Raw genomic sequence first — 10408 nt, forward strand, 5'->3', positions numbered from 1 at the left:
TGTAGTGGGGGGTGTGACTGCTTTGTCAGAGACTTTTTTTTAGAGGCTTTGTCAGAGACTAAAGAGAACAAGCATAACTACAACAAGGTGATGAAAAGAATTTGACATTTTCTACAAACAATTCAACTTTTTCTCAACTGATTTCTAAGATAATTTTGCACTCTCCAAAACTGACAGTTGTTGCACAAAAGTCTCCAATTTCAATAATAGAAACTACTGAGAAATTAAACAAGGAGATGTCTAAAGTAAGACGCCCAACTTCAAATGCTTCTGAACATCACATTCTCACACGCTGACAAATGCAGATTTAGGGACCAGTATGCTGCAAAAAAAGGGGGGGGGGGAAAACGACATGGATACATTTGATAAGTATAATAACCCTTCTTCGTTAATGAATTTTCACAAGAATGATAGCTCAATAGCAAAATAACATCAGATTTGGAAAAGCAAAGATTATTTTGATTTGACCATCCGAAAGTGAAATATATTTAACCACCCAAAATGCGAGGAGAGAAACAATGCAAAGGGTCAAGATTCATGGGAAGGGCATTTGGGGCAATTCAAACAATGGGGGGGGGGATTTTTTCGTTTGATTGGTCCCGACCACGTATGCTCTGCCAACCAGAAAACTCTTCTCCTTTATTGTATTTTTTAGGGAGACCATGCTTGCCACACAAAATGCCCTAAGAAACAATTTTTAGAAAGAGGATGCATAATCTGCACACCTACAAGCATTAAAAAAAAAAAACTCTTTAATTGGCTCTATTTAATTGAATTGAAGGCAGCAAAAGTAAATGACAGGAGCAGATGCTTTCACATAAAGACAGATGAAAGAGTGGTGTCCAGCCCAAATTTAAACAAGAAGATAAAAGAAGAAATGTGGCAGTGTTGCACGATATTTCAGTAGCCAGAGGAATTGTATGTTTCAAGACAGTCAGAATCTGGAAGTGAAATACCATAGAAGAATATTTTGATGCACCAATTTAGTTGGAAATCTGACAAAGAAAGAGACAAAGAAGGGTTATGAAAGATCAATGTGTCCACAGAGGAATCACTCTCTCTGGGCAGTAAGTCATTGGCAGAAACCTCAAAAATTTAGCATTAGGAACGTTCCAAAAATCAGAAGTGTGGGTATGGAAAGATACATAATCTGCTGTAAAAAAGCGGTGACCTGAAACCCAGCCCACTCCTTCACCTGTTTAGATGGGCGGATGGCAGGTCAACCTGTAAAACTGCCGGGTCAAAACAAAAGAATTTCTCTTCAAGCATTGTCAGATTTTGTGAATAAATACTAAAGGGAGTCAACTGTAAGCACAATTCAAGTGTAAGTGTGTTGATAAGCCATGTAATTATAATTGGTGATGTTTAGGTTCAATTCTTATTAGAAATAGTGTTCAACATTTTTTGACATTTGATGTAGTATGCATATATTAAATCAAATAACAGGGTGCAAACAGTTCAAAGGGCGGGTCAACCAGTCCAATTGTCCAGGTTGCTGCTAAAAGATAACACTTAAAGGAAATGGGAGACAAGTTTATAAGACTGAAAACCTAGCCTCATTGTTGCTAGAGTTGAAGAGTTCCAGGTTATTTACAATAAAAGCCTCGCTAACTTATGTAGAAACTATAGGTGTCTTAGTCCTCAACCATTAGTAAATCAATCAACATCATAAAGAAATGAACCATTATCAATACTCTCACTCATAAATTGCATTTTTTTATTTCAACAGAAACCCATCTTGTGTTGCATTTATCTGATTGATTTAATGCTTTAACAGCATATAAGAGGTGAACCCACCCAAAAAGACTATCGAGTTGCTGCACACAATTCCCATCCAGCAACTAGCGGTGGTCTTAAAAGAAGCATTCATGGGTTTAGGCTACTAACATCAGTTTGGGAAATTAAAGAATTGAAGCTATCATAGTGAAACCAATATTACAAGATGGATCAAAATATTGGACCATGGAAAAAAATTTAAATAGGTTGTCTGCATGTCAATCATAAATATTGGCTATGCGTTTTAGATTTTGAGAGGTATATTCCCAACCCAACCCACCAGCACATCTATGTTTCGAAATTAAGGTCGGGGAATCCCATCCCAATACAAATCATTCATGCCAGACAAAAGGTAACCTTTCTTTAAAAAAAAATAATAAAAGCGTATAGGACCCACTGACCTACATGAACTTTCATATGATTGATTTTGGATCACATTTGCACTTTTCAAATTATCCTTGCAACCATTGCTACATGTGTGTAGATCCAAGAATGGGGAGATAAGTATATAATATAACAAATTAAAGAATCCTAACCAAAAAACTAGGGGGAAAAAAAAAGGTAATGTGCTTTAATGGAAAAAATGCAACAATTCTTTGGTTACTTTGTTATGTATTCTTCTTAACATCCCAATTGTTGGTCCATCCCCAACTTTCACTTCTCAATGAAAAATAAAAAAGAGCAACCCAGTGCACGAGGCTCCTGCTACCCCTGCTTCGCAAGAGAGGCTGTTTCCAAGTTTCGAACCAGTGACCAACATGTTGCTATAGTGCAACTTAACCGTTGCACCATAGGCTCTCCCACTTCTCAATAAAAAATAAACGCTAGAAATGAAAATTATTGGTCTTCTGAAAGTGCTAAAATTAATTAGAAACAAAATAGTTTCAAAATAATAATAATATTATAAATAATTAAAGGAAGGACTTAGTAGTGCAAATGTTTTTTAGTCAAACCACCAAGGGAAGCTTATGTTCGAGGCCCTAGCATATCTGCCACTTGGCACATTGGATGGGGCTCCATTTTCAGCCTAACGCAAATTTGTCAGGTGCCGAAATACAGCATTGAAAAATCTATAGGGTGCATGAACTACCAACGGGTGTGAGACTAAGAGAAATAGAAAAATCCCAAAGAGATACAAAAAGAGACACCATGCTAGCGAATTTTAGGAAAGGAACTCAAGTTTTTTCTGATGTCAGTAACACTATTATCCATACTTTTGCAGCATAAGGAAGCCCATAAAAGGGAGTTCTCTTTAGCCTTTTGAGGGACCATAAAGCAGGGTCCAATGGTTAAGAAACACACTTCCATTTTGTTCAGGTGAAGAACTCAAGATTACAGTGGTACACAATAAACTCCATAACTTGTTGCCTCTTTTATTGAAAGCCCCTCATTGATTCAGCTCCAGATGAGGCTTATCAGATTAGAAGACAACACCAAGCAACAGTCAAACATGTAATTCCAGGATCAATTGAGACCACACCTTAAAGCTAAAAATACAGGTTGAAAAAAAGATCAAGTGGTTGACAGTCAAGACACTGTATCTTTGTGGCTGACCATGCAAATAACTTAATTTTAGAAGCCTTTCCTTTGACCTAGATAATTTCAACAGGAGAAGATTGGAACACCAGGCCAAAGTGAGTGTGGGACAGTGAAATAGTGCAGGAGTGTGATTTTCGTTGGAAGGGAAATATTCATGCTTTAATTGAAAACTTCTGCACAACCTTTGATGTGGAGAAAGAACCCTATTCTGAACTTTAATGAGAGAGAGAGAGTACTCTCGATACTGCCAGCAAGAAAACTTTCAAGTAACACCAGGAACAAGGCCAACTCTGCTAATCAGAAGTTTCTTCTATAAAAGAGAGAACTAACCATTTCTTCATCTCAAAGTGCAGAGTAAGTGTGGCAGATGTATCGAACTTCTTTCACAATTGACAGCAGAGATGTACCATGAATTTGCACTGCTGACACGTATAATTAAGCCTCAAATTCCTAATTACTGAATATAAGACTATAATGATAGTTTGTGGACATGTTTCAAAGCATAACACCTAAAGTAGATTCATGCTTCCTCGTCATAACCTTTCTCTTCTCCCTTTCCATGCCTAACAAAATATAAAATTACAGGACTCCAGATAGGCATTATAATTCATGGGCCCATAAATTGCAATATTTTCTCACTCTTCACAGCGTATTTAGAAAGTTCCAAAAGAAACATTTAATATTGAAATAACAGATCACCTTCCAACATAGCCTTTCTTTCTCCAAAAAATGCATTCCTAAACACTATGAACATATGTCATGATATAAATATATAAGGTACTTCACATGTTCTAAAAGATTCATCATTCTTCATATGTTTTGAAAACTATATTTCAATCAAGAAAAAGGAGTTTAAGGAAAAAAGGTCAACCCCCTCCCAGTTTAATATCCAACAAGTGGGAAGTAGCAATCAATCACAGTGGAAAAAAGAGAGCTTTTGTGCTTCAAAGAAAACCAAGGCAGTGGGCAAGATCAGTGGAAGGAATGAGCAAACTGATAGTAAATGCAGCCTTTCATCCATCTGGTTCATCAGCAATTGGCACTTTTTTGAGGTCTGATTTCGGTGTTTTTGTTGCAGCACGTCGTAAACAGTTTGGAACAATGAAATGCAGGGAGACAGATCCGCAAACGATCTTGCATGGGTATCAACTAGCTGTGTAGTTACTGATCCAAAATTGGACATGGAAGCAGATTGCCAGAAAGTAGTTGTGGCAGTTTTATAAGACAGGATTAATTGTTTCTCACGATTACATTCACCTTATGGAACCTATTTTGGACTTGAGAAACTAAGGGCCCATTTGATTTTGTTTTTAGAAATGGTTTTTCTGATTTTCTGTGCTCAGAAACAGAAAAACATCATTTTTTCTGTTTGATTTTTTTGTTCTGTTTCACCTATTTATGAAATAAAAATAAAAATTTATATCTACTTTTGTTCCCAGAAACAGGAATGGACAAATACCTATTAGTTACTTTTCTGTTTCTTGAAACAAGGTGAGGGGGAAAAATCGTGAAATCCCGAGTCCCGACGCCCTACCCTCTCCTATCTCCCTGCAGCTCTCCACAAGCTGCAACTCTCCACAAAGCTTGGCAACCATCTCTGCTCTCTTGCGAAGCTCTGGCGACCGTCTCTGCTCTCTCTCGAAGCTCAGCATTCTCTGCTCTCTTGCGAAGGTCGACGTTCTCTACTCTCTCTCTCTCTCTCTGTCTCTCGTCAAGCAACGGAGAGTTGCAGCGACAAGTACAATCGTCAAGCTCAGGTATCATTTCAAGCACTAATTCACATATCTGATTTAATCTCTGTAACGTGGGGATTTGGGGGTTATCTTGTTGATATCTGATGGGTAATCTCAGGCCCTAATTTCTGATTCCTGCTAATCTGTGTGGATTTGAGAGACTTTGCTTCAGATTGATGATGGCAACCTACACCACCACAATCCTGTCTTCTTCCTCCTATCGATGGAATTACGATGTATTTGTGAGTTACGAAGGAGAAGAAACAGTGAAGAATTTCACAAGTAACCTAATGTCATTAATAAGTTCTGATTTTTTGCTTCACCCATGCAAGCTGACTTTGAGATTCATGACTCCTACTTACACACTCACTTTAGCCTTGCTTATAAGCTATGGCTGAAGCAATTCAGGTCACTTTAGCCTTGCTTATAAGCACAACTAGGACAACCATTCCCCATAGCCTGGGTACTCTCTTTATTTACATCCAGGATAGACTTCCACAAGATTCTGCACTATTTATATCCACAAGATTTATGACATGGGTTCGGCAAATTTGTAACAGGTTTTGCTTGTTTGATGTGCAGGAAATGATCACAGAATATGTGCTACTAGAAGTATTCCCAATTAGAGACACGACTAGGATTGTAGCTACCTTTATTAAATAATCATCTCATAGTCCTCAAGACTATCAAACCACTCAATATTCATCACTATTCTTTGTATACTATGAGAACCTGTTAAGGATCTGAAGTGTAGGCCAGCATTGATTTTTTGTGTTTGGTTTTGTTGGACTCAGACACAACTTTGAGGTAGTAGTATTATGCTTACCATTGCTTGTACTCTTCATTTATGACTCTACTGTTCAATATATGTCAAGAAACACTACAATTTATATTTCATTTTGTGGGTTCTTATTGAATAGTTGCAATAGGGAGGTAGTGTATGATAGACCTGAACCAAGGGTTTTACTGTTTTAACTAGTTGGAGAGTTGGTACTGTTGAAAATGATATCCTAAAGTTCTAAGTAGGATTGTCTTTACAGAGCTCTAGGAACTTATGTATTTAATTGTCATTATTATGGTGATTTGAAGATTAGTGACCTTTTTTTTTTAAGATTTTTTTTCAAGAATAAGCACTATTGGAACCTTTTCTAGTTACTAAAAATGAACTCTAATGAAAGCAATGTGGGTGATTTAGCACATATAATAGCTGAAACATAGATAACAACAAACTGCACTCAGGAACAATATGGTATAGAAGGGGAGGCCTAATAAGACTAAGCACTATATCTTGACACCATTAAGTAAATATAACTTACAGTTTTAAAGTCTAAGTAACTCATTTCAGGCAGATCACAGATTTCTCACTATTGTCATGAGTACATACTGAAAATTTGATTAGTTTTTTCATGCAAGAAGCAGTAGTAGATTAGTTTTTAATTGTTATGACCCCCGTATTCATACATTTACAACTCTATGGCCCGCATAAAAACTCTATGGCCTGCATATGATGCTGGTGCACATAGATGCTTTTCTTGAAAATAATAAATCCATAAAACTAAAAGGAGAAAAGGGAAGGAGTCCAAGGAAAATATATACTAGAGGAAAGAAATGAGGTTCATGTATATAAACTATTTAATTTGTTGGTTATGTTGATTTGTTTGTCATGTCCTTGACTCCATGTTAAGATTATACTTTCTATTATTGTGAATTCACCTATTTTGGTGAGTTATTTTGTAGTAGTTACCTTTTATTTTTGTTGCAGGAAATAGGATTCTTGCTGACATTTTGTTTCCATTTATTGCTACTGTTTCACTCACTTTGGAAATTTTGATAATTTCTTTTGAGACATTTCCTTTTGTCATTGTCGAATGCCAGTATGTGAATGTTCAATATGCATATCCGATTATGAGCTGATGATTCTTGACTTTAACATGATTAATGTTTCCTTTATGTAGACAATATGTCATAGAGTGGAAACCCTACTCCTGCTCCAACCACAACCACAACTACAACCACAATCCTTTGGAATGCTTCTGAATTGAACAAATTCATCAACTTAATGATTGATAGTGTAAGGAATGGTCAGAAGTTCAACTCCACATTCAGTAAGGTTGGGTGGAATAACATTAAAGCAAGACTAGAAGTAACTTTCCAACGTCCATTTCGAAAAAGAGCAGTTGCGTAATAAGATGAATAAGCTACGAGGTGACTATAATAGTTCAGGCGGTTGCTCGAAACTATGGGATTTGGATGGGATTCAAATACCAGGACTGCTACAGCTGCAGATTCTGTTTGGGAAAATGCTATAAAGGTAATCCATTCCTTGAAGCAATAGTCAATGGATAAATACTTTCTTTTTTTTGCCAACAGTGTATAATATCGATTATTTTGGATTATAGGCAAATCCAAATTGGACCAAATTCCTAAAGAGTGGACTTCCATGGTGGCCAAAGTTGTTAGAGGTCTTCTCAGACTCAAGTGCTCGAGGAGATAGAGGAGTATCTCAGCAAACTGTTGGGAAGTAAAAATCCATCGACATTGATCTTGATTGTGAGGATGAGAATGATACACAATATTTTCCTGAAGATTTAGTAGGTTTGGATGATATAGAGCCTACAGATGTTGACGAAGTGGTCATTCGTTTTACAACAAAGCAGAAGCGTGATAGAACTCCCACAGATCGAAGAAAGAAGAGTACAACAAAAGTCATTACCAAATCTGCACATGACTTCAGCTCATATGTGGCCTGGAAAATGGAACGAGGGGTAGTAGTACTCCCATTTCCAGAACAGTTCTTCCAACTGTCAATAATCTAGTGGATGGAATGTACAGCATCAAAGCATGTCAGGTTTTATTGGACAACATGACAGAGTCAACAGAAGAGATGTGGGTGAAGGCTCAACAAAAGATACACAAGAGTGCTGCTTGGAGAATATCATTTGTAGAAGTTGTTGCTGAAAAAAGGATGTGGATGATTAGAGCATTGAAGTAGGATTTGGGAGTTTCTTGAAAACAATAGGTTTCTTTTTAAATTTGAGGATGACATAGATATTTGTTTGTTTGATTTTGATGGATGGTTTGATTTAAAAGTAGGATAGGGGAATTTCTTTAAGGATGACATGGATATTTCTTTGCTTGTTGATTTTGATGGATGTTTTGATTTAAAAGTAGGATATGAGAGTTTATTTGAGGATGATATGGATATTTGTTTTTTTGATTGATTTTAATGGATGATTTGGTTTAAAAGTAGGATATGGGAGTTTCTTCCATATATTGATTTGTTTACATGATTTTTTAAGGATGACATTGATATTTGTTATTGCCTTATTAATGAATGCATTTTTTCAGTTCTTATTATGTAGTATTTTGATACTCATATTCATTTATATACAAGTATGGCAATGAATCCTACCAATTTCGAAGATGATTCATCCAGTGATGATGACATCACCCTATATACATTCCAAACGTTTTTAGATTATCTTCAGATTAGAGAACTATGTATGGATAACAACTACATAGGAGTTATCATGATCGCAGAGACATTGAATGGGCATTCAAATCTATGCTACATTGAATTTAGAGTTGAGAGACATGTCTTCCTCAATCTACATGATATGATGATACATAGAGGATGGTTAGATGATAGTTGTCATATACAAGTAGATGAATAACTTGCAATTTTTGTTGTAATAGTAGTGCATGGAAGCAATACTAGACAGGTTGCAAAGAAATTTCAACGATCTGGACAGACAATTAGTGTTGTATTTCAAAAAGTGTTAAAACGCTATGGTTCAACTAGTGAATGAAACAATTAGACCACCTAATTTTGATGTGGTCTCCTCAGAGATTCAACATAACCCAAAGTTTAGCCCTTTCTTCCAGGTAACCTTTTATGATTTATGCTAAGTGCAAATATTATCAATTACTAGTTAATGAATGAATTCTAACAGATATCCATATTGTGTTTCATTTAAGATTGCATTTGTGCTATTGATGGCACTCATATTAGCTTCATAGTTCCCAGATCAGAGCAAACCCGATACAGAAATCAGAAGGCATTGATCACACAAAATGTTATGTGTGCTTATTCATTCGACATGCATTTCACATTAGTGTATGCGGGTTGGGAAGGTAGTGCAAATGATGCTTGGGTTTTTTAAGAGGCGAGATCAAATGCTACCTTATATTTTCCTCATCCTCCTCCAGGTAATTCACAACAAACAAATCACTTGTACGTTAAGTGTCTTTTTAGACTAATATACTCACTTGTATAAACGTTATCCATAATACTTGAAGGCAAGTATTATGCTGTGGACTTAGGTTACGCAAGTCAACTTGGGTATTTGATACCCTTTCGAGGAGAAAGGTATCACCTACCAGATTTTAGTGGGAAGAGAAGGGGTGCAAGAACATCGAAGGAGTTGTTCAACCACAAACATTCCTCCTTATGGAATGTTATTGAAAGAACCTTTGGTGTATTGAAAAATAGATTCAAAATCTTACAAAAAATGAAGGGTTACCGTATCGAGGACCAAACCAGCATCGTAGTTGCATGTTGTGGGCTTCACAACTACATCAAAAAACAAGCTATTAAAGATAATCTTTTTGATGAATATGGCTGTGAACAGAATGTAATTGATCAACTAAATCCTCATAATCATCAAAACTTCATTGCTCCAACTACAAGCACAAGTCAGAGAAGAGCAAGACAAATGTTAATGTTGAGGATAAATATAGCAAATCAAATGGCTATATCGAAGGGAATGCCTATGATTCCAATTGATGGACTTTGATGTTTTGATTTTAATGACTTTATGTTAGTTGCTATCATTAATGATTTTATGTTAGTTGTTAGAGTATATGTTACGTAATAAAAAACTCCATGTTCTATTTACTTATTTGACATTTAAAAAGATATTCCCTATTGAATCTCTTTCACATTGGGTTTTTTCATTTTAATCATGTATGATGTCTTCCCTTTTGTCAAAATTCTAATGGCATAACTGTAATTAATGATACATGCATAAGAAACCGTTTCTTGAAACAGAAAAATCAAACACTTTTTTGAGGTAAAAAAATTATTTCTTGGAATCGAAACGGGAGAAACCGTTTCTGCTATTTCTAGACACAGAAACGACTAAAACAAAATCAAACGGCCCCTTATTCCAATAGTTTCCATTGTTGCAATTCGATCTTAATACATATCAGTTTGTACTAGCTAGGATGGAATGTTTTGGACTATGGTGTAACTTATGCTGCGTATGCTATGCATTCTTGGTTGATAATCCTTTCAAGAAGTCATACCAAACACAAATGACAATTACTTGAGATAGTTTAGAAAGAAAGAAAAAAAAAAA

The 10408-nt window shown here is 36.0% G+C and overlaps 1 long non-coding RNA gene across 1 annotated transcript; it reads right to left on the reverse strand.

The window, feature by feature from the left end:
• Positions 1 to 88: 88 nt before the first annotated feature.
• Positions 89 to 9652, reverse strand: LOC122067621. Its single transcript, XR_006136795.1, has 2 exons — positions 9572 to 9652; positions 89 to 322 (listed from the first exon to the last, which is right to left on the reverse strand). It is a non-coding gene; the product is annotated as an uncharacterized LOC122067621 (long non-coding RNA).
• Positions 9653 to 10408: the final 756 nt, after the last annotated feature.

Source organism: Macadamia integrifolia, unplaced genomic scaffold (genome assembly GCF_013358625.1).
Source record: "Macadamia integrifolia cultivar HAES 741 unplaced genomic scaffold, SCU_Mint_v3 scaffold3011, whole genome shotgun sequence".
Classification (NCBI taxonomy): Eukaryota; Viridiplantae; Streptophyta; class Magnoliopsida; order Proteales; family Proteaceae; genus Macadamia; species Macadamia integrifolia.